Source organism: Magnolia sinica, chromosome 12 (assembly GCF_029962835.1).
Source record: "Magnolia sinica isolate HGM2019 chromosome 12, MsV1, whole genome shotgun sequence".
In the NCBI taxonomy this organism is placed as follows: domain Eukaryota; kingdom Viridiplantae; phylum Streptophyta; class Magnoliopsida; order Magnoliales; family Magnoliaceae; genus Magnolia; species Magnolia sinica.
This window is the reverse complement of record NC_080584.1, coordinates 19,797,774-19,824,272: the sequence shown is the minus strand read 5'-3', so window position 1 is coordinate 19,824,272 and position 26,499 is coordinate 19,797,774. Positions and strand designations below refer to the sequence as shown.

The 26,499-nt window shown below is 37.9% G+C and overlaps 1 protein-coding gene and 1 long non-coding RNA gene across 3 annotated transcripts in view; both read right to left on the bottom strand.

Moving 5' to 3' along the window:
• LOC131221066 (uncharacterized) overlaps positions 1 to 26,499 on the bottom strand; it is a 105,203-nt gene that overhangs the window by 37,479 nt on the left and 41,225 nt on the right. The window lies entirely within an intron of this gene.
• LOC131221067 (uncharacterized) lies at positions 1,284 to 11,124 on the bottom strand. Its single transcript, XR_009158960.1, has 6 exons — positions 10,929 to 11,124; positions 9,262 to 10,285; positions 4,074 to 4,254; positions 3,633 to 3,674; positions 1,599 to 1,707; positions 1,284 to 1,396 (listed from the first exon to the last, which is right to left on the bottom strand). It is a non-coding gene; the product is annotated as an uncharacterized LOC131221067 (long non-coding RNA).

Genomic DNA, 26,499 nt, shown 5'->3' with positions numbered 1-26,499 from the left:
CACATCGTGATTGAACGCTGGCCATTAAAAAAAATTTCATAAATATCAATTTGATCCAAAACTTTTGTAGCCCCCAAGAAGCTTTTAAAAGTAGATCACAACTACTATTGTATGGTCCACCTAATATTTGAATCTATTTCATTTTTAGGCTCCTGACCTAAAATGAGCTTGAAAACGGACAGACAGTGTTGATATATAACACATACATCAAGGTGGGTCCCACAGGTAAAATGCAATGCTAAGATATTAAAAAAAAATATGAATTTTAAAATACTCATTTATTCCCTCCAACACCTTTAATCTTGCCGTTTAATCTTGAGAAATATTTACATGCGATTATTTATTTATTTTAACCCTAGCAAAGTGCTTTTATACCAGTTGTGTGCTATGGGCCAGTAAATAGCCGATGAAACACACTGTTCAGAACATACAGTGATAGCTTTCGTTCAGACGATCCTAGCCCTTCAACGGGTGGAATACAAATAGACATAGAAAATGAAAAATGTGGTGTGGCCCATCTTCCGTGCGGATCGGATATCCAAAGTGTATCACATGTTGGTAGGAAGGTATTAGATTTATGTGCAAGGATAGATGATCACGTGCAACGTTTTTATTTTCCACTTGTGCTAGCACAGTAGGACATCCACACCGTAAAAAAGGTGGACCATACCACCAAGATCTCATGGGCCTGAAATTGGAACCATCCACCCATCCAATGAGTCACACACCCATCGTGAGTTAAGACCATTACATTGGTTTCAATGGTGTAGCCTCACCAATGAATACTACATGACAGTAATATCTTAATGAAAATATTTATGGCTGTTGAAATGATAGAATTAATTGTTAAAATGACCAACTAACAACCAATAGTCACAGTGGCTGATAATGCTTATAACGTTGATTTTCGGCCGACAACATCTATAATGTCCGATTATATAATGCCCTGCAATAGTCGATTAGCCGTGGAGGTACAACAATATAACTTGGCCATTTTTGTTTATTTCCTGCATGGCAAGCGACATCTGCTTCCGACAATCACATTTGATTGACATGAATATGTCACCTATTGGGCATCTAGGATGTAGACACGTAAGAATATATATCTTTCCCGTCATGGATGTTGCCTTGTTCACATCATGAACAAACTTTGATGAGTAGGATAAAATCTCCTTAATTTTATAATTTAGAACATGAGGTTTAACCGATTAATAATAATAATAATAATAAAATTTGCCAGCATAACAAAAATGAAAAAGTTGAAAGCCTGACTTTAATCCACTCTATGACTTTAACAGCATATGGCAATGACTTATAGCAGTAGGCCTGCAACGAACCCCACTTTTTTTTGTGCACGAGTACAGTCGAAGATTGCACCACCGATGGCATTATTTCCCTGCCAATAATATTCCATGTCAGCAAAACCTTTTGTTGTTCACTTTAATTAAGAAACGACAGGCTTTCCCATAAACATGGTGAAATTAGTTGTAATATCTTTGTGCTGTCCAGTATCACATGTTACAAGAGATCTTGTGTAGCACCTTGAGGTGGTATAAGTAAAAGCCTAAGAGATCATTTGGATGCCTCATATGGTGTACCTGAATAACTCCTAAGTGAGTATTTTTTTGAAGCTCTCTTTTATTACAAGTTCTCAGTGTGCCGTTAATCAAGGAACAGAACCATCATCATCTATTGTCTTGTCTAGTGCTGCAATAGACTCCAAACCTGCAACATAGCAAGAACAATTAAAGCTTCTTTATGTCCAAACTTTAGAACATCACATCTCCGTAATTCAAAGTAAAGGTATGACTTGTAAGTGGGCATTTGGAATCCTCACGTCTGAAATCAGATGATAATGAGAGAGAGAGAGAGAGTGGGTGTCAGGACAAACCTTGAATCCAGCAAGGCCAAACCTGAGTCAGCCACTCGACTCGCTAGTTGGACTCACCCTCCAATCCAAATAAGAATCAAAGGAGGGTAAATTCATCCACACATGCACAAAAATAATTCCCCCAATCCAAGGGATTCAGAAATTTCAATTCGGGGAACTCTAAGGTTGAAGGAAGAGCATAAAATTAAGGATTTGAATAATTTAGGATTAGATTTAGGGATTTTAGGTGAAAAGGGAGTGAAAGATAGGAGAGAGACAAACCAGAGAAGTATCGCACGTGTGGACACCAGCAACGGCCCAGACGCACGTGCGTGTAATCCCGGCCGCATGTTTGTGGGGCCCATTATTTAGAAAAAGGCCAGCTTGGCCCTAGTCGGCCAGGGGTGGATTCTAAAAATTTCAAATTTCAGCTCGATTCAATGCACGATTTGTGTGTAGTGCTCCACCGAAGTTTCAGCCCTCCCACAGGGTCAAATTCTGAAAATCTACTATAAAGAGAAAAACCGCTGCAATGGAGGATGGATTTGAAGCGTATATGATTGTAGGAGAAGAAAAATATGGATGGATAAAGGTGAGGGCGAATCGAGATAGGTGTGGCTTCGCACCATAGTAGTCTGCCCTTCGAGGAATGGAGGGTTTCATACCCAATTGAATCTCCACAACTTAGAAATTTAGAGCAGAAAAATGAAGAAATTTTATTAATCTTCAATGAGGAAAAAGACTACAAGGGGTGCCTATTTATAATAAAATCTTATATCCCAAAACTCGCGCCATGTGGGCAACCTATTACTTAGAGATGAAGTAACCACAATTAACAGCCTATTATTGTTCCTAATAACAATAATAACCAAAACTCAAAATATTAGATCGTTTAGAATAGTGGGCTATGATCATGAGAACCCATGATGGGATTCACATTACGATCGGATCCACTCCAAGGAACCAAAACGCAATCCTCTAACTAGGTGATCCTCCCTAGACGTCATCATTGATCCAGATCGATGGTGGGGCCCTCCTCTTCGCATACGTTCGTAGGGGGCCATGCATGTGCGTGAGATGTCCCTATCACCCATTAAAATAAACTAAGCAACGTAACTCTAAGGCTTCCAAGCCAATAGAGGATCCAATCACATATGCTACTTAAGATATGCAAATTAATCAACTAGCCTATAGTATAGTGAACATGTGAGTACGAGATATGCGCCTACCTATCAATCTTAGCATTTATCTAATTATACAAGCATATAATTAAACATTCAACCACATTACATAATTAAACAACTACTTAATTGACAATCCCAAACACAATCATGTATAGTGGTTCAGTTATATACCTACTCCACTCCCGATAGACCCACTCTTTCCTAGAGTGTATTGGATTTCACTTTGGGAGGTTTTAAATCAGGTTTACCTCAAACCTTGATAGCCCTACACAAGGAATCTACAATTTATGCCCTACACAAGGACAAAGGTCCTACACAAGAACCTAGACTTTATGTCTTACACAAGGACAATGATCCTAATCCCGAACCCAACAATTTAGGCCACTGTAACACCCCATATTTTTAATACTCGGGTGTTACCCTAAGAACATATTAGGATCAACCTGCTGTACTATCGAGCCATATGTCCAATTTAATTGCATGCAACATACATGGAAAATGACTTACCAAACATAGGCAAAGAATAATCCTATATAAATAAATACAGATGAATCCATGCAACAGAAAATAAAACTTACCGCTTTCTTAAGCTTCAAAAGCTTTCCTGCACAGCTGATGACCTACAAATATAGCAAATAAAAGCAAGTTGATGGTTTGAAAAAGGATCAATAGGAGACTTTCACTCTTTAACGGCTGAATTAAGGAGAACATTATAGATAATTGGGAGGTTTAGGTCTTGTATTTTTTTTTTCAGGCACTCCTTTATTTTTTCCTCTTACAAACTTTTAATTGCCTCCTAGCTAAAAGGGTTATAAAGGGATCAATTTCTCATCACAAGCATCTAAGCCTTATCCCAACTAATTGGGGTCAGCTATATGTATTGTTTCTTCCATTCTACTCTATCAATACTCATAACTTCAGTTAGAAAAAGTAATCGATTTCTATAAAGCTAAAAAATTGCATGATAATTGGCCTTTTTTTCAGTGCAAGTATTGAAATGGAGGAGTGAAGTAACAGACCGAATCAATGGGGATAGCAAATCTAAAATCTGGAGCTGATGATACAACTATCCCAATTAAGCATCCCAAGTGATCGAGAAGTGGTCCTCCACTATTCCCACCCGATATATGATGATCTATCTGTATAACATTCATAGAATGTTACGGCAATACAGTAGACTGAATAGTTCTGTAAGGATAACTGCAAAGAACATCATGAAGGTATTAGCAAAACCCACGAATTATCTTGATAACATAAAATTAAGCTGGAATACATTAATTATTGGCAGTGGCACGAAAATGAAAGGGATCTGAATCAAAATTGTGAATTGTGGACATGCCTATTTTCTATTAAGACAAAAATGATAGATGTGGATGGAAGGAAAATTTTCCACATACAAAAAAAGAAAGGAAGAAAGAATAATCCGATATAAATAAACACAGATGAATCCATGCAATAGAAAATAAAATGTACCGCTTTCTTAAGCTTCAAAAGCTTTCCCACATAGCTCATGACCTACAAAGATAGCAAACAAAAGCAAGTTAATGGTTTGAAAATGGATCAAGAGGAGACTTCCACTCTTTAACGGCAGAATTAAGGAGAACATTACAGACAGTTGGGAGGTTTAGGTCTTGCATTTGTTTTTCATGCACTCTTTCTCTTTTCCTCTTACAAACTTTTAATTGCCTCCCAGCTAAAAGGGTTATAAAGGGATCAATTTCTCATCACAAGCATCTAAGCCTTATCCCAACTAATTGGGGTCGGCTATATATATTGTTTCTTCCATTCTACTCTATCAATACTCATAACTTCAGTTAGAAAAAGTAATAAATTTCTATAAAGCTAAAAAATCGCATGATAATTGCCCTTTTTTTCAGTGTAAGTATTGAAGTGGAGGAGTGAAGAATAACAAACCGAATCAATGGAGATAGCAAATCCAAAATTGGGAGCTGATGATACGACTATCTCAATTAAGCGTCCCGAGTGATCGAGACGTGGTCCTCCACTATTTCCACTCGATATGTGACGATCTATCTGTATAATATTCATAAAATGTTATGGCAATACAGTAAACCGAATACTTCTGTAAGGATAACTCCAAAGAACATCATGAAGGCATTGGCAAAACCCACGAATGATCTTGATAACATGAAATTAAGCTGGAATACATTAATTATTGGTACGGAAATGAAAGGGATCTAAATCAAAATTGTGAATTGTGGACAAACCTACTTTCTATTAAGACAAAAATGATAGATGTGGATGGAAGGAAAATTTTCCACACAAAAAGAAAGAAAGAAAGAAAAAGGCTAAAACAACATCATTAACATCGTTTGCACCATCAAATGGTAAGGTTTTGGCATCTGGTTGTAAACCTATGTCACTTGGAAACCAACGGATATCAGTATCAACCACAAACATAAGGCAAACATCACATCCTTGTAAAACTTAATGCCACATCTTGCCTGCACAATTTATGATGATACAGAAATGTAAATATTCCCCATATAAATAATAGCTCATTTAAGTTAAATAAAAGTACCTTAAAATTTCATAAATAATGTATATAATATCAAATAAAAGGAGAAAAGGCGAACTTGGGTTTTCCCCTTAAACACTTTGTGAATGTCTACCAAACCATCAAAAAATGTCATGTGCTTAGATGTTAACAATTTTCATAAACTGCATAGTGCTTAGGTGTTTGCTTCTTTTGTCATTGGTGGCAGCCGTGGGGTGTAGTTTTATGGGTCTAGTGGGCACCAGTGTTTCAAATAGTGCGCTCGTAGCATAGCGGTAGCATACGCTACATAGCGTAACGTGGCCGTAGCGCTACGTAGAGTCCCAAATAGCATAAATCCCCTGTAGCATATGCTACATCTACGTAGTGCGTAGCATCCATAGCGTAAGCTACAATGTATTTTTTTTATTATTTTAGTTTTTTGTTATTTTTTCGCATTTTCTTTGTTTCTAATGTTGAGGAATGTGACACTTGTATTGTACTTGATACTTTTAACCTATGGGATTTTTATTTCTTTTCAAAATTGTGACTTGTGGTTTCAATTAGACATTATTAATTTAAGTGGTTTGCTTAGAAAGTTGTTGATGTGATAATTATTTGATTTGGCTTATATATGTGGATTGACTTTTGATAAATGATAACTAATAACTTTTTTGAACATGGTTATAATTGATAAAATGAATAATCTTTTAGGCATTTTTATACTTTTTTTACTATTTATTATATTTGTCCTATTTTTAAATTAAAAAATAGAAGTATCGTGTAGCTTACGCTACACGTTACGTATTTACGTTATAGGCTATAGATGGCTGAGTGATACACATCACGCTACCGCTATTTAAAACACTGGTGGGCACGACTTCTCCCTCGCTGAATTTTGGGATTTGATTTAGATGTTTTGTTGCTAGTAAAGTTGATGTGGCTGAGTGTATATTTTTCAGTTTTTTGTAGGTTTTCTTTCAAATTTTGGCACCATTCTCTTATTAGACCACTCTCATTTTGGCTTATAGTGGGTGTGTTATTCGATAGGCAAGGCCCATTCTCGTTTTGGCTTATAGTGGACTACAATGAAATTAGTCACAAGACCAAGATGAAATGAGTCTGGGCGAGTTGTGCCATTTTCTTTATCAAAGTGAGTGACATCCCAAAACCGCTATTTAAATCCATCACCGCATATTCAAATGGATGCCTAGAAAGAAACACTTGTTACATTTACTTCCTTTATAATTGAGAGATTTGAAGGCAAGCTTTCAAGATGGAAAAGCAAATATCTTTCAATGGAAGGAAAGGACGACGGTGATCAAATTGGTTGTCCAATCTTCCAATTTATTTGTCTACTTTCAGATGTCTGATATCAGTGTTGGATGGGCCAGAAAGATTGAGGCGAGAATCTTATGGTAGAGAGTAGAAGAAAAGGATAAGTTTCAACTGATAAAATGGGACAAGTTGTGTTACTCTTTTGAAGGAGTTGAAGGAGTGAGATTACATAATTTAGAGGATAAGATTCCACTAGAGGGGTGGTGGACAATAGAATCATCGTTATATAAGGCTTAAGTTTTGTGGAAGTCAATGGCATTGTTGAGGCATAAGTTTGGAGAATGTGATCTCTCTCTTTTTTTGGGTGATGGGAAAGACACACTTTTGGGAGGATATTTGGTTGGGGAAATGGCACTGAAAGAAGCTTTCCCATGATTAACGAGTTTATTTGTGGAGGCAAATATATCAATGGCACGTTGTTTCAATAGAAGAAGTGATATGGGCCCCTCTATGTTGCAGGATTTTGTCAGATGGAGAGATGGAAGATTTAGTCAGGCTTCTTGAGTTACTTCACAGTGTGAAACCATTGATAGGAGCTACAGATGAGATGGTGTGGGCCAAAGGAAAGACTGAGCATTTCACTATAAACTCATGGCATAGAGTTTTATAAGTGGGTCTGCAAAGTGGGGTGATCCTAGGCCTATAGCTTTAGTATTGCGCTAAGGTGTTGCTCCCAACGTACCAACATTTGGGTGGCTTGTAGGAAGGAATAAGGTGGACACGGTAGATAATCTTTGCAAGAGAGAAATGGTGCTTCCAAATGTTTCTGTAACGTGCTTTCAGAATGAGGATTTGGTTGTTCATCTTTTATCCATTGCTCTTTCACGAAAGCAATTTGGGATAAGTTTTTGAATCTATTCAAGGTGTCATGGGTTATGCCGAGCTTAATGGGGAGTTTTTCTTTCTTTCTTTCTTTCTTTCTTTTTTTTTGTCAGCATGGCATAGAGGTGGTGTGGGTGAAGTCAACAAAGCAATTTGGAGAATGGTGATGTTGGCTAGTGTGGTTTATATGGGGGAAAGGACTATTTGTTGCTTTAGGAATATGTGTGGGAGAGTATCGAAGGTTTTCACTAGGGAAAAATTAAATGTAATGGAATGGGCTACACCCAATGTTGTTAAATCGCATATGCGATCATGTGCGATCGCATATGCGTATGCGTATATGCAATCACACAATCGCATATTCAATTGCATACTTTTTTTTGAAAATTATATATATATATATATATATATATATATATATATATATATATATATATATATATATATATATATATATATATATGTGTGTGTGTGTGGGAAAAATTCAAAAAATGTAAAAATATAAGAAACTAAGGAGAACTTTTCGAAGTTAATAGATAACTAATTTTATATATTTAAAATACATTTAAGTGAGATAAAATGAATTAAACATCAAGTCATCCACCTTTAACAACATAGTTAACAAGAAGTAACAACAAAATCAACAAGCTATTTATTTATTATGGTAGAAAATCAACAAGCTATCTTCCTTGAAACTTAAAAATGCTTGAATCTTGATCTTCCAACCTCAATTAAAAGTTAATAGATAACTAATTTTACATATTTAAAATATATTTGAGTGAGATAAAATCAATTAAACAATGAATTAAATATCAAGTCATCCACCTTTAACAATATAGTTAACAAGAAGTAACAACAAAATCAACAAGCTATTTATTTACTATGGTAGAAAATCAACAAGTTATCTTCCTTGAAACTTAAAAGTGCTTGAATCTTGATCTTCCAACTTCCAAGAGAGAGGGAATGTACGAGAGAGAGAGAGAGAGAGAGAGAGAGAGAGATCACTTGGAAGTAGCAAATACAAGAGAGGGAGATTAAGACCACTTGTAATTAAGAAATGTAAGAGAAAAATAGAGTAAGAGAGTTTTGGAGTGAGAATATTGCAAATGGAGGAGATTTGGATGCCTTTTTATAGGCAAAATGTTGTTTTTTTCTTTTTAACAAAAAAATAAAAATAAAAATTCAATGTACCATGGCCAATATGCGGTCGCGTACATCGCATATGCGATTGCATATTTTCGCATATGCAACATATGCGATCGCATATGTGTCAGATCGCATATGCGATCTGCATATAGAGATGCACATACGCGATCACACATGACAATAATGGCTACACCATGAGATGTATTAAGCGAAAGTTTTTTTTTTTTGGCCTATTTCATGATTTGAGTTGTAATTCTTTATGCTTAAGCCAGTTCTTAATAAAATTATCATCTTTCAAAAAATAAAAAATTCCTACTTGCCTAGCCATAAACAACGGAGTAAATCAAAATATTCCTAGTTATGAACAAATTGAGAGGTGGATATAAAACTATAGATATTCCTACCTGATATGAGCAGCGATAAAGGAATCGCGATATAGCCCAGCTGAAAGAAAAAAGAAGTATACATTAATCTTCTAGTTAGTTCGGTAATTCAGATCAGTAATATATTGCCATATATGAGAAAAGTTAATTTGCACAACAATAGAGCACCAAAGTTTACTCAAATTTATATTAAAGAAGCATTCTAAAAGCAAGAAATAGATCCAATTAATTGATAACAAGACAAAAATCAAGCTACAACATATAAACCATAAGAAGCTCATTCCACCAAGGCCCACAAGGATAGCTATAATGTAGTACATGCGGCCTAGATATTGGTGGCCACCACTGTGAGTTAGATTGTTTCTCAATTATAATTAGATGATATTACAGTGACATGATATGTTTTTGAAAACTAGGTTGAACATTCACATCCACCAACCTAATCCTATCACGGAGGTGCAATATTTATGTCCAAAAAATACAAGTAAAAAAGTAAAAAGAATATCCAACAATGTAACAACATTATCTCAGAAGGAAAAGAAACTCACAGGATGTCCAATGGTGCATACTTTTTGACCAACTTTCAGGCCTTCGGAGACACCGAGAGGAATGGGTATCAGTTCGTCTTTTAGGTTATAAATGCGTAAAACAACAACATCTATCACTTTCTCAAATTCAACAACCCCTGCCTTGTAGCCTTTTATGTGGGGAAAACATATACTGTATGTAACCAAACAGTAAGAGTCTGGTTGCAAAATCAAAAGCATAGCATTTTAGGGACTTCGAAGAAAAAAAAAATCATAATTTTTCCTAACAATGTGTCCTTTTTAAAAAAAAATTATGAAGAGTCTAATACAATGAAACAATAATATTTTTTTTTTGTAAAGTCTATGAAACATTAGATATAAATTTATAGTAAGAGAAAAAAAAATACAACTCGATATTCATTGCGCCGTCAATGACATGATAATTCGTGATGATCAGTCCATCTTTGCTCAATACGCATCCTGTCCCAAACCTTATGTTCATTGTCCAAGCATCTTGCCTTAGTAAAAAAACAAAAAAACAAAAAATCAAAAACCTACACAGTTACCAAAGCATTAGATTGATCAATCAGTGGTCATGATCACTACAAAGTAGAGGTGTACACGAGTCGAACCAAGTCAAGCTTGGCACAACTTGGCTTGGCCACTTGCTGATCCCAGCTCGAACTTGGCTCGGCTCGGTCCTCGAGCCTGACTGGCTAGCTCGGCTCGGTTCAGTTTGATCAACATCTCGCTACACCTTCGGTGCGTTCCATGTAGAAGATTCTTGACTTAAAATAATAATAATAATAATAATAATAATAATAATAATAATAATAATAATAATAATAATAATAATAATAATAATAATAATAAAGAGAAACATAAATAATCAAAACCTTAAATAGTAGCGAAAACCAATAAAAACCCAAAACCAAAGCGTTTTGTCATGTTATTGACATATGTTCCATCAATCAAAAGTCATTATCGCTAAAAAAAAATGTCCTAATAAAGAAATGCTATATTCCCAGACATCGATCTTGATTTCAAGAATGGCCCAATAAATTGACGTTCCGATTGATGTTTTGGTGGAGCTTTATAAACCAAATTCATTTCTATAGCAATTAAAAAGGAAATTGATGATGATGGAGGGAGAGACATTACAAATATGTTACTAGGATGTATGCTATGGACGCCTTTATCTCTTCGTAGATATGCATGAAGTTATTTAACACGGCCTGCGAGAGGATGAAAGTAAAAAACCAAGAAGGCAGAAACCAGCGAAACATTCTATTCAGATGAATGCAGGTGTCAAAATGCTTCCGATTGGAATACGTACCATCCAATCCTCTTCTAATGACCTGAGTAAATTTTCTTTAGATAAAAAAAAAAAAGTTTGAGAATGTAGAGACCCAAACATAAGTTCCATTTGAGATTGATAGAATAACCATTTGAACCTATTTAGAATTCCCTTAGAGTTAGGGAAAACTGAGAACATAGATACTTCAAATCTTAGGCTTCCTTGAAATTTTGGGTTTAGTCGTTTGAACTTAGAAACTAAAATTAGATACCTTGGGAGAATACTATGCAAGAACATCCCTTAGACTTGACTCCCATCAGACAAAATTTTGAAATGTAAGACATGAAATTTCCCAAAAATCTCTTAGAAATAACCTATTTCCTAATACATCTCGTTAATTAAAGACGATAATCCCCACAAATTTCAGCACTTAGGGTTAACTAAAGGTGAAGTTATCAAATTTCGAGTAAATTTCAACCCTGGATTGAGCATAATCATGATTAGATTCGAGAATCTTAATAAATGTAGCAAATTTGTTACTCAAATCTCATGCAGAAATCCTGGTCCTGAAATCTTTGCATAGCACCCGAATAATCAGAATACACGATGAAAGAGTGATATTCATTTAGGTCTGTTTGTCATAGATTTCGTATAGTGAAAATAGAGAAGTCATATGATATTCCCAAGCATCTAGAATGATCGAGATCACGAACTGATCGAAACGCATTTAAGCAAAGCATATGCGGTTTGATCCTCAATGCCTTGATCGAGCAGAAGATCGAGATTTACCAGGATTGGAAGATGATACTGGCGATTCCATTGTTTTGCGCAAGCAAAGGATTGATGTATCGAGTTCAAACTCACTACAACCATCTATTTGTGTTAGCTCGAACACTGAAAATGGAAAATCGTATTGTACATGTATGATAACCCTATCACTTGTATCATAATAATTGGATGTGCACTATCAAATCGAGAGGGCGAGATTCTTCTTTAAGAGGGGTAGATTATAACAACCCCAGTTCTGGCAGCTAGTGGTATATGTTCGTACATACAAACAACCTTCATAGGAAAATAGCGAATGCTTAGAATCACCGCAAAAGATATTATAATTGTCCCTAATCCTATTAGTGGAGCTTGATGTGAAAAATGTTGCAGGGAGCCTCTGGTGAGCAGATCAGTAATTCCAAACTCATCAAACCAACCTAGAAGTTGACTCAATTGGAACAGACCCAATTAAGAAACCTGCTTCTGGCCTCTAGGGACCTTGGCAGATGGGTTCCGGACATACATACGGAAGGAAGGGAAGTAACCGACATACATGTAAAGATGTATACATTTTAGGTAACATCAAGTATTTACATTATTTGCTGCAAATAGTTTATTTATAAACTTTTTCTCTACGTGAACTTGAATAGAAGCTCCAAAATATGCTAGGATTGAGATTAGAGTTGAGGAGATAACGAGATCGATGCATTGGCACATTGGCAAGCCTAATGGTTTCCTCGTGTGCTTTGACGAGTGAGTTGTGCAAAATATTTATATAAAAAAAAAATTCTAGAATTTCTCGCAACTTCTCAACTAGTATAGATAAATACTTCTCAACTAACATATTTATCGTAAATTCTTGAAAATTGTGCTTTTTCGTACACTGGCAATACCACATGATTGAGACGAGAACATGACATATGTTGTTTAGGGCCTGTTTCGATACTAATAAGTAACTTGTTTTAATTTATGTTGGTCAATAAGTTACTTTTCGTAATTAAGTTACTTTGATTATTACACTTAAACTGGCTGACTTACAGAAACCCTTATAGAATGGACAAATTAGTACAATGAGCTGCCGAGGGGTCATGGACTGAAATTACGCACGCAGAAGCTTTACGGGAGCTTAGAATTATGGCCAAGTCCTAGAGGGAGGTGAATAGGACCTTTTAAATTTTTTTTACCAATTAATGAAATTTACACCACACGGTGAAATGGATCCAAGATCATAGACTAATTAAGACAATTAAATATGCAAAGAGTTTATGAGATAAGATAGAGATATCTAGTGTATGCAATGAATTAAACACCTAGCATACAATCTATTCATGCATTTATATAAGATAAACAAATCAACTCATAAGCGTAAATAGAATTGCATACACAAATCAACAATCGCAAATACAAAGATATATAGTGGTTCGGCTAAATCCATACTCCAATCCTGGATGACAAACTCAAACTCAAGTTTTGTAGATTTCACTATCTCAATGGTTTTCTATGTCTTCATTATTAACATTTACATTGGTTTTCTATAGGTTCATCACTAACCTTTGCGATCCTACATAAGGACCTACGTACACTCCTGTTGGAGGCTCACACAAAGATTAACAAAGGTTGTATATAAGTTTACCAAAAACCTAATGGTTTTCTATAAGTTCACCATTAACCCAATGATTTTCTGTAGGTTCACCATTAACCTATGCGGTCCTACACAAGGACCTACATACACTCCCATAGGAAGCTCATACAGAGACTTAATTGATTTTGGGTTTCATACTCTATACTCAAATCTACACAAGACTTAATTATACAGTTGACTCAAAAATTAACTCTTACTAATTGGATGAGCAACGTTAATAGCACCTTTTTTGAGATGCTCGATCGATCTTAATGCGGCTTTTCTTCAACTCCCCCGATCTTTGATGTGGATCTTCTTCAGCTCCAATGATTGGCTACCTTACAATAATGTACCTATGAGGATGCCAAGGTAATCGGCGAGTGGGATAGTGGTTGAATCTCCTACAGCTAATGGGATAGTTGGTTCCAATTAGGGATTCACCTAGATGAGCATTCTAGAGGATGATAAACAAAAGATTTACCTATAGGATTAGTCTCAAACCTCTAGAGAATGCAAGAGAATATGTACATCTTTAAATGGAGCTTGGATTGTTCATTAGAGTGATGAATCACGAGGAAGATAACATGAACTCAATGGTTTAAAACCTAACATAAGAGAATAAGATTTGCAAACACTTAGGCTAAAAAACTCATCTAAAAACCAGCTTACTTTGCAAAAATTTGAGTGCCCATTTTATAAGAAAAGGGCTCCAACATATCTGAACAGCTAGTTTGTCGATTCAATCGACTCAAATTGACACTGTTGATTGGACTATCGATTCAATCGAACAATTCTTTAATTTAACTGAATAGCTCGCTGAGCAATTTTAGCCGTTATTAATTTGATTGACAGGAGCTATCGATTCGATTTACTCAAATCAACATTTCTGTCGATTGAATTGGCATATCTTTGATTTATGTGGTTTTGGTTTCTAACCATCAGAAGCTCCGAACCTCTTACAAGCTTAGTTGATCATGCTCAATTTAATTTCTAAGGCTTGGGATGATAAACCAAGGTTTTCCTATTTGAATTGCATCATCTAGAGGTAGGTTGTTTTGGAACTAAAGGGGGTCTAGGGCTAGTTTCACCATGGCACCTCAATTTATCTCCATCTTCATGCCTTGTGCTGCAAGTTTTCAAGTCTTCGGTTGTCTTTTGTCTTCCAATGGGGGCTCAACTGGCTCAATACACACAGACATATGTTATTGACAAATTGGTGCACCTGAATTTACTTTATTTTTAGGAGAATATGGTTAATCGTGTTGGGGGATTGTGTTGCGGATTGTTGACTAAAGGAATGGTGGATTTGGGTAGGAAAGATTTTCCATCATTGGGACGTCCAATCAAGGCTAGTTTTGGGATGCCCTATGGACATGCATTAGGGGTTGTAGAATGGCCCAAAATTTGATACAATTTGTATTTTAAAAAAATGTACCGAATACAATAAAAAGTAATTCGTGTTTTAAGAACTTATGATAAACGAACTTCTAACATTTTCAAAGAAATATATAAAAAAATGCATAGATTAAACTTACGTAAAAAGGATGATGGTGATGGTTATGGTGATGATATCAAGATGATGATGATGGTGTGATGTGGTGGATGACCAACAAGGGATCTGGTTGGTATTCTTCAGCTAAGGCGCTCGTGGGCCTACTCCGGCTATGGTTAGCTCGGTTAGCTTGCTCAACTTGACTCGAAAATGCTCAATTCGACTCAGTTTGAAGCTGAGTTCGAGTTGAGTCGAGCTGGTTTTTTGAGCTCAAAAAAATTTCGAACCAAGTTCGAGCTTGCCCGATCTCAACTCAACTCGGATCGAACCCCAACTCGAATCGAACTTAGATTGAACTAGTTTGGTGACTCGGTTACTTTGATATTGATGTTGCTTACCAAGTGTTTGATGAAATGACTCGACAAACTGTTACCTGAGTTGTAAGATAGGTATTAGTAAGTCAAGATTTGGGAGTGTTAACGCTGGGTGTCGCACATGCCTTTATTCTTGATAGGGTGAAACTCGGAGACTTTAATGAAAAGGAAACAGAGGGTCTTCGGACATTTTTTGCAGTTAAGGGGGAGGACTTTCTTGATCGCCTAATTCTTCAACCATGGGTAAATCTGTGGCGTTGAGTCTCTTCGATGGTACGCTGAGGTTCCTTCGAGACTATCAAATATAACCCCAACGGTCTAACCCCCCGGGCATACCCCAACCAAAAGACGCTAGACGGACTAACGGCAAGCGAGATAAAGAAAGCAACTGGACTGCCTTGCCGCGGGAGAGTCTTTCTCCAATGAGAATAAAGATTGTTTTTTTTTTAGCAAGACAAGAAAGGAACTCACCCTTTGACACCAAGGGATAAGAGCTACAGTGCGTGGGTGTGCCATGCCACCTTGCACGCAAGCGAAGTACTATTGGCGGCAATAAATAGCTCACTAAGCGATGATTGATGTAGTCAGTCAATGCCCTCAATTGTTCCAGAGAGAATGATCATGGAGCCCCGAATCCGTGACATCCAGCAGCAACATCTCCTTGCGTGCGAGAGACTTTTATGCCGGCCATTATTCCTGGTTCTGTTATAAAAGAAAGCGACAGCTAACGAAAATCTAAAGCATGTGTCTGCTGGTGGCAAGGAAGGTATGTATATGCAACAAATATCATTTTCCTTGATTTTGATGTTGCCTATAAGGTGTTCGATGAAATACTTGTCCCAAAATCAACGGAGTCGGCCAATTTTGGCTCCATGTTTAATGAAATACTTGTCCCAAAACCGGTCATAAGTGGCAAGGAAGGTATGTATATGAAACAAATACCATTTTTTCTTAATTTTGATGTTACATTGCATGTGTTTGTGAAAATGCCGCATAAGCTTGATTTTGGCTCGAACTGGCCCGAGCTGTTGACCGAATCGAGCCGAGCTAGCTAGTCAAGCTCAAGGACCGAGCCGAGCCATGTTTGAGATGCGGTCAACTAGTGGCTGTGCCGAGTCGAGCTAAGGCCAGCTCGATTCAGTGTACATCCCTAGTCAGGGGTGGGGTGTTTATAGGTATGGGACGCCACTCTTGACTTTGATGAGTCAACTGTAATGTTTACTTAACATCCACTCCAACCATTAGATATGTAATACAATATTTGGTGTTGAGACAAAAAAATGTTTGACCTGTGATTCAGGTGGGCTATACTGAAGGAAATCGTTGAGAGAGACATGCACCTAAATTTTTACAAGGCCCACTATGATAATTATATCAAATCCACTCCAATCATTAGATTAACACATGCATTTAGGCTTGTATTCCAAAAACCATATCCATATGTGATTGACATGGTCCACATTGATAGAAATAGTTTGGAAGGCAAGCATTAGCTTGTACATTGTTTCTAATCACGTGGTTCACTTAAACCACATATATAACTGATTTTTGGGCTCTTAATCTAACATGTAGTGAATCACCTACTACTCGAGATAGATTTTACATAAACATCATAATGGGGCCTACCTGAGCCACCCATCCATTTGTTTTTATGGTAGCATGACGAAGGTTAGTGGAATGATAATTATATATCAATAAATGAAGTGGTTTTTTTTTTTTTGAAAAAAAAGGGTGGTAGAATGTACAATCTCACCGGTTAGGTAGTTGCTTTTTTAATTCCTTTTTTAACTCACCTACACTCATAAACGCACACCACATGGGCACTCCAACCCATGACCTCAACATTAAAACACACTTTATCCACCGGTAAGCCATGGGTTGCAACCCTTGGCAAGTGACACCAACTACTTGTCTAAAAGGGTTGCAAATTCACAATGGACATGTGTGGTGACCTACATGGTGGGATTTGATTAAGCCACATGCCATAAATGGGGCCATGTGGGGGTCCCTCCTCCGGTAGAGGTGGGACTCACGTGTGAGCTAAAGTAGTCTTTTATTGCCACATGTGTGAAGATAATTTTGTTTTTTAGTCAAGCAAACTAAAAGGAGATAAAGTGGGGCTTCTACCTAGAGAGGATTATAACAACATAAAGGGATTTCTCCTTATTGGAGGATAAAGGAGAGAGAAGAGAAAATGGAGTTTTGTAGAAAAAGAAGATCTAGAGTCTTGTACCAACAAAATCTTCACATCCGGGTTTGTGTAGGTCCATACACAACGCCAATTTCTTCGATTGTCTTTTCCAAAGCTTGTGTTGGAGAATTTTTATAATCCCTAATTAATGAGAAATGTATTCTTTCATTATTGCTTGTAATCCACCTTTAAATGATGTAGCTAGTTTACATATCCAAAAGAAGTCTCCTGATGATTGTACTTTCATTATTTCTATTATAGTGGATATCATTATTGTCTTTATGGTCAGGATGGTTTTCCAAATTATAGTCTTTATGAACTCAATCAGGGCCATATTCCACACGGGAGAGGCCCATGCTTTGGAGATCCACATCATTCATCAGGTCGCCCATTCTGATCGGCCAAGTGACCAAAGACATCTTTTGTCAAACAATCTAGATTCCATCTGATGGTTGACCATGCTTTCCTCCAGCCATCTACCCATCGGTCTATTATCAGATGGCTAGGATTGTCCTCTTGAGGAGTTTACTACAACATTGTACACTTGAAGTGGGGCCCACCAGATGATTGGACTACAAGGGATGTAAAACAAACAAAACTAATGGATGGTCTGATAGCAACCAACAAAAGAATAATAAATAAATAAATAGAGAGAGAGAGAGAGTTTCAAAAAAAAACTATCCCTGACTGTGTAATTTGGAAAACCATCTTGACCATAAAGACATGATGCAGATTATGTAAGACCCGTATCCTGTACCGTACTGTTCCATCGATGTCCGCGATCCTTCTCGACGAATTCCAGCAACTGCGACGTATAATCAACGTTTGATCATAACCCTAAGTCGTATTTTGTAGATTTAAGTCGAATTAATCCAAGACTTATACTATTGCGACCGCTCCGTCGCTGCGGTTCCAACGCCGCGTCTTGTGCGTCAAACCGACGCTTAGATCATAAGTTAGGGACCATGCATTATAATGACCGTGGACCGCATATTGCGGGGCCCACCTATTCCATGTGGCACCAATCTCTAGGAAATTATGAGAACGATGACATCACCCTACCCTAGCTATAGCCACCCTACCTTAGCTATAGCCACCCCACCTACCCCTATCCCTTCTTACAAATACTTATGGCTAGCCACCCTACCCTTAGCCCTTCTTACAAGCATTTAATGCTAGCCACCCTCTCTTACAAGTCATCATTACCTACCTAAGCTACTCTCCCTCTCTCTTATCTCTCCCTCTCTCCTTTATTTTTCATTCCTTCATTTTTTCAAAGCAACAAAGAAAAAAAAATCCCACGTCCATGGTTTTTCAAGTGTGAGAAAGAGTGTTGTGTGACCCACTTTCCCTCTCCCAAGATCCTCCATCTTAGCCATTCATCTCCCATCCTCTACATCAAAGTGAAGCATAAGGACATTGGCGTTCCAACGGACCGAAGAGATCAACCGGTGGGTGCTCCTATAGGCTAGTTTTCATATTTTTATGATGGGCCAAGTGAGGCCTACCGATCAATGGTGTGGATCTCACTTGGGACCCAAAGATGTGGCCGATGGCCCACTTTGATTATTTTTTTGTATGATTGGATGCAAGGGAGGGCCCATAATGTCGGGGTCCCTCCATCACACGTGTGTCCCGCTCTTTTTTTTTTCTCCCTCTCTCTCTCTCACTCTCTCTTTTTCATTTTCTTTCATATGATAATGATGTGGCCATGTGGTCCACTTGGATGGACCCCACCATGAAGTATGTGGTTTATCTAAGCCATCGGTAAGAGGGGCCCACTTCATATGCGTTGAACCCACACCATTCATCTTTGGTGGTCCACCAGAGCAGGGCCCACCTTGTATAGTCACTGCCCAAAACCGTCCAGCGTCCAGGGACGCTGGACGTTGGCTGAACCAAACTGGACGCTGGACGTTGGCTGAACCAAAAAAAAAAAAAAAAAAGAAATTTCTTTGGGTTTTGGGGCGGACCGCTCATGCAGGTCCCACCTTGATGTTTGTGCTTAATCCACGCCGTCCATCCCATTCAGGGGATCATTTTAGGCGTTGAGCCTAAGGATGGGACTAATCCAATTTTTTTGGTGGGCCAGAGCATACGAAAACAACTTCTTTACCGTCAAAAATCACCCTACCGTCTCTGTACTCCGAAAAATACCCAATGTTGAGCTCGTTGGGTTTGTTTTGAGACCCAGCAATTGATAGTTGGGACGGATCCACCTGATGTGGGCCCCGCACTCGAAAAACCCCAAGATCATGGATTTCAAAAAAAAAAAATATATATATATATATAAGGGCAGCGCCTGCTGCCACTGACACAGCAGTGCTGGACGTCCACAGGCAGGGACCCACGGCTCCATCCGTGGGCCCCACCATGATGTATATTTTGTATCCACACCGCCCATTTGGTGGGCCACTATCTGACGTGGACCCCCTCTAAAAATCAGGCCAATCCAACGCTCGGGCGGCCCACATCACAAGAAACAGTGTGAATTGAACTCTACCATTGAAACCCTTTCTGGGTCCACAGAAGTTTCAGATCAAGCTGAAATTTGTTGTTCCCCTTCACCCTGGCCCGTGTGACCTTATGAACGGATCGGATGGAAGATAAACGCTATGGTGGGCCTCACATGGGACCCACAGTGATGCATGTGTTACATGCCCACCGTCCAGACGGACGGTGGGGCCTACTTGATGTATGTGTTCGTCCGCACCGTCCTCCTGGACGGTGGGACCCCCTCCCTGCTGCACGTGAGTGTGCACGTGTGTGCACGTGTGTATGCATGTGGGTGTGTGTGCACTTGTGTGAGTGTGTGTGGATATACATACATACATATATATATATATATATATATATATATGTATATATATATATAATATTATATTATTATTATATATAATATTGTATATATTTACATATATTAATATTATATAATATATATATATGATGGTGGGCCTCTATGGGCCCCACCATGATGCATGTGTTGCATCCAAGTTGTTCAACCATATGGCCGTTGTTGAGGCCCACTTGATGTGTACTTGTGGCCGTTGTTGAGGCCCACCTGGATGTGTATTTGTGGCCATTGTTGAGGCCCACCTTGGTATATACATAAGGCCCATGTGATTCGACCCATTTGAAGTATTTAAAGGCCCATGGGTTATGGCCCATTGCAATGTACATAAGGCCCACTAATGCGGCCCACTTGATTTATATAAGGCCCATATGAGATGGCCCATTTGATGTATCTGAGAACTATGGGTCGAGGCCTAATGAGATGTATATTGGTCCATTGCAATGTGTGATTTCCTATGGTTTGTGTAATGGTACTTTATGGCGGGCTATGCCTTGGGAACAATGTTGGTTTGATGTCCACATTGTAAGGATAATGTTGGTTAAATGTCCGCATTGTCACACTCCTTAAGGCCCACTGATATGTCCATACTTATACTCTATAGGCCGTCTAGGCCCATCTCTGTGATACGCAGAGCCCATCCCTATATGCATGTTTAGTATAGATCCATGATTTATTATCATACGCATCATATGTATGACTGGTATGAGGAGTGATTGATCATAGCATATGCCTTCGGGCAGACTGTTACGAGCTCCCTGATAGGCGGAGTTGCCCTGCATGAGCGCATGGTTTACGCAGGACTATTGCATGACTGGTAGTGTGACTCATGCACTTACATTGTGTGATTGTAGTTACTGTATGCCCTAGCGACACCAGGGCCATAGCCTCCACAGACACATCGTGGGTGGCTGGATTGGATACCGAAAATGTTTGGTTCTAGCATACGGGCGCCATAGATGTCCCTGGGTGAAAATCCCTAAACCCGATGGTACTAGAGGATGACTCCAACGTCGAGACCGAGTGGATATACGAGCGCATGAGGGCCGAATACCAGGAAGCCGCGTCTCCCACTGTGTCGTGGTCGGTTGGAAAGGGGTGTGACCTTACCCGCCTGAGTGAGGGGGCAATTTCTAGGTTGAGTTTGACCAGCTTGAGGAATCGGTCCGCTATCGACGAGCCGGGCCCGATATTGGCAGGCGGATAGTGAGGTCTCGTTCGCTCTTCCAGTTGTGCGTCCGGATAGGGACGGCAAGCTGGCGTAGAGTGTACTAGACCCCGGTGATTATCCAGACTGATAACTGTATTGACATGAGGATTGGCATGCTTGAGCTGCATCTTGTATCGCATGGTCTTGATATGGCCGATAGCATTCATGCCTTGCATCACATAGCTTTATTATAGCTAATAGCATTCATGGACTTACCGCATATTTTCGCATTACTATGATATTGTATACTTGGCATTGCCTTACACACACTTTCACCACCCTCTAAGCTTTTGTAAGCTTATGCACGATAGATGCGTGCAGGTGGCGTTAGGTTGCAGCAGCGTTGAGCTCGGAGCGTGCAGCAGTCTTCTGGAGCTTTTGGAGTTTTGTCACTTTCAGTATATTGTATTTCCCCTTTTATACGCCTTGTACTTAAAGTTTTTGTTCATAGTGGATTTTGTGATGGTGTTCTTGTGGTTATTGTTCGTGGGTTATGCTTGTGGTTATGCTCATTACGAATCAAATTGATGTTGAAAATCCTCCTTGTAGCATCCCAGGATCGAAACCTGGCGTATGGGCGCTGGGAGCCGAGAATGGGATTCTACGGAGGCTGTCGGCGCTGGATTCGGCGATCGAAAATTTTGTGAGCCCGATTTTCGAGTTTAGGGCGTGACAGATTAAGTAAATGAACACACCTTGTATTGATTTTATGCCTACCAGTGAACCCAAAAAATGTAACTTCATATACCCTAAATATTCTAAATAACAAAAATAAAGCAAAATGCTTAGTAGAGCTGGAGTATCCATCCTTCACGGTCAGAGTCTAATAACACGAGATATATTTTATTTTTTTTATATCAATGAGCTTCCACGCTTTCATCTCTGCTTTCATCTATAACAAAGAGAGCATGATCATACGATCCCTGTTTTCCTCATGTTTTTTACATAGTTTGGAAGATCATACAACTCTTGTTTTCCTCACTTCAACGCATATGACACCTATCTTCTTTGTGGCCCACCATAGTCCAAAAAATCAAATAGATCATTACTCATGTGAGTAACACCACATGAATTAATGGGGATGGGATGCCAACCATAGGTTTTTGTGGTGGGGTCCACCACATGAATTAATTTTGATGGCCCACCATTTGTTGTAGTTGGGCAGTTGGCATCCTCCCATTGGATTTACTTTCAATAGATGCTAAATGGTTCAATGACTGTCCAAGTATTGATGAACAGTTGGATGGCTCGATGAGTGGGATGAAGGTTAGATTTTCTTGGTAACACTCAAGTATCAAGTATCGAAAGTGCGGAGTGTTACAGATATATTACTTCATGATACAATTGGGACCAAGTCCAATTAAGTGTTGAATTGTACATTAGAAAAATGTTATCATTTGTATAAGCAATCATGAGAATATACAGAGAAATTCATTGTCTTGTTAGCAAGAAGAGAAAATGCATAAATAAACTTTAGTACGTGTATAGTCGTCACTATAGCATAAACATATCTCTGTCTCTAAACTTTATAGTATATAGACAATAGCAATCATTGCAACATAAACTTCAATACATGTTTGCTGGCTATCAATATAGCCCTATACGGTACCCCTCCCTCTCTCATGGGGTATTCTGATGAAACTCGGGATTCTTGGCAATATGGATGACACTTCTACTGTCACAAAATAATGGAGTACACGTGGGGAGAACAACACCCAAGTGAATGTCAACTGTGTTCTAAAGATCGTGAGCTTCTACATGAACCCACATTCTATAAGCAACTCAATGAGGTATTAGGGGATTGATTGAACTTCTCATTAATTTCTTGGCATGGCGGGGGATGGGGAAAGAAAGGAAAAAGATGTGGGCCGTGTGGCGATTAAGTTTATTAGTGACTTTTGGGCTTTATGGTGGGAAAGGAATCAACGATGGTTTGGAAACAAATCAAGAGATCCGATGCATGTTTTCGATAGGGCAATTCTTAATATGAGGGATTGGGTGGTAGCATAGAGGGTTCAATCTTTCTTTTTTTCATGCACTATAGGGAGTGTCTTGTTTGGGGTTGTTGTATTTTTGTATATTTGTATATTGTGGCTATGACCTTTATTCCTTTAATTTATCATCATCGTTCAAAAACAATCTAGATTGAAAAGCAAAGGAGATGAAGGTTTGTAATCAGTTTTGAATTGCTCTTGAAACAGGGGATTTGATCCATAAGAACAATCACAAGAATATGTAGAAAGAAAATGTTGTCCCATTAGCAAGATGAGGAGATATACAAATACACATTGGTACGTGTATACTAGTTGTCAACCTGTCATGACAGTTGCAGTTGTCACAACAACCAACACAAGGATTTACATGAATTTAAGTGTCTATCAAGTGTCATACGTTGTCAAATGACATCAAATAACTAATCAATCATCAATTATAATTAGAAAATATGTACAAAATACTTACCTTTTTCCAATACCACCCATTCCAAATATATATACATTCCCGAATGATCCTGTGTTTGATAAATAAAGATATTATTAACCCTTTAAAATGAGCATGATGTGAATGCATGGATCAATGTGAGTTGGGCACATTATCTTTGAACATTTAAAGATTGTTGGCAAAAATCTAGAAGCATTTTAGACATTGATTTTGAAATGCATGTTAACATTCTTGTCGACTATTATTGGATTGTTACCGTAATGCATGCTGAGAATGCCCAACTATAATTTCTTGCAATCCTTTACTTTGAACCTAACAATCAAACAACTCCCCCACTAATCAGTGTCCTATAACATTTTACATGTGGCTATATGGTTGTAATACACCGGTTTTCAAAACCTGAGTATAGACTCTTTTTCTGAAAACCCGAGTGCTAACGTTTAAAGATAGCCAAAGTTCATGGCTGGAGTGATTTCCATGCTTGGTCAGCCCATCACAGTCATTGAGTCAGCCTGTAACGCCCCGTGTTTTCAGGACCCGAGTAAGTGACCCGTTTCCTAAAAACCCGAGTGTGTTACTATAAAGAGCCAAATTTCATATATATATATATATATATATATATCTTTATCATTTAGAGTTAGTAGTTAACGTAGTATGGACAAATCAAATGTAAAGAAAAGTTACATGATCATTCAAATATACAAGAAGCTACCCATAATAACTTATACAACCAATGTCTCAAAAATTAACAATTATAAAATGGAATAATATTACATGTGAAACAAAATAAATTACAACAATCTTGGGATGTAAAATCCTGGAGCAATCCTTAGCAAATACAATCATGCGCCCTTATCAATTATAGCCTGCTCCTTATCAATAAGAATGTGAATATCATTTAGGCCACTTGTGCTACCTATACGGTTATATATTTGATGGAAGAGTGGCTAACTTAGTGTGAATTTTTCTCAAGATTACACACTGACGCATTAAGTATGCATAGTTGTAAAAACAAAGCATACAAAATAATACATGATGCAGTCTTATTATATGCATGGATGCGTGAATGCAATCATCGTCCCGGGGATGCTCATCTGTGCAGACATTGGGCTCGTCACCCATGCAATCATTGACTTAGGAATGCTCATCCAGTCGGACAGAATACGTACATCACGTACGATAGCGATAGACACTGGTCTGTGTTATGTATGTATGATTAGCCAACCATTATTAGTCTAGTTACAATCAGTCAATTTAGACAAGCTCAAGGTCACTAGGGAGCTTGTCACCAGCGTAGGCCGACAGCTTGAGCATAGGTCTCATACCACCATCCCTAACTCATGAGGCTACCATCTTAGAATGTTTAATGGAAACCCATTGACTAGTGGCCATTCATATTACAGTATATGGGACTTACCATCGCATGGTTGTATAGAAATAATACATCAAAACTATATAGGGAAAATATCAAACAAAGCCAACTCAAGCAAATATTAAAAATAAGCCACATAGGGCAATTATCAAAACTAAGCCACATAGGGGCGTTATTAAAACCATGCGATAAAAGATCATCCTTAAAAACCACTTAAACACAACAACCCCTAAATGGTAGGCCCACATCAATATTCAATTCAAACCACCATCCAATAACCACTGAGTCATAGGTCCATTACAATCACATTCAATCGAGTTACATCATAAGTATAGGTGTACATTTATAAGTGGGGTTTCCTGCTATGTACCAGTTTAAGTTTCCGTAAGCAAATTACAAGTAATCCACAAGCATGAGAAAATATACAGAATAAATATTAAGCATGTAATCTAGTAATTCAATTCTAACAATTGCACATGTGATTATAAGATGGAGATATGAATTGTCAATTGAAACTATCACTTAAGCTAATGGGAAAATGGAAAGCTCAAGGGAAAGAAGAAATCATCACCTGTCGATCGAATCACTACTAGTGTTACTATGGAATGCATGTGCCATTGAAGTCGAATCATACCACAAATCATGAACTTATACAATTAGATCCAAGTTCTATAAACTACCTAGGTTTAGGGTCATAACTTAGGGCTTGAGTTATTTATTTTTAGGGTTTTTAATGCAAAATTAGGGTTTTCACCCTAAGGTTTAGATCTAGGCTAAATCTTTAGGATTTAGATGTTAATTGATTTACAGTTGATCGTTCTGCTAATAATGCTAATGATTTCAAGACAATCATTAATATTAATAATATACTCAATATCATCTTAACGTAACACTAATAGTCATTAATTGAAAATACATAGTATGCTCTAACATCGAAGATAATATTAATAATAATAAAACACTATTATATAATAATAATAATTTTTATACATGATAACTAATATCAGTATAGATAATTTGCTAAGGGTCATACATTTATAATATTAGTAATCCTAATAATAATACACTAAAATGGGTCTAGTGTGGGTTTGAAGGGTCCCATGAATGAGGTTATTTG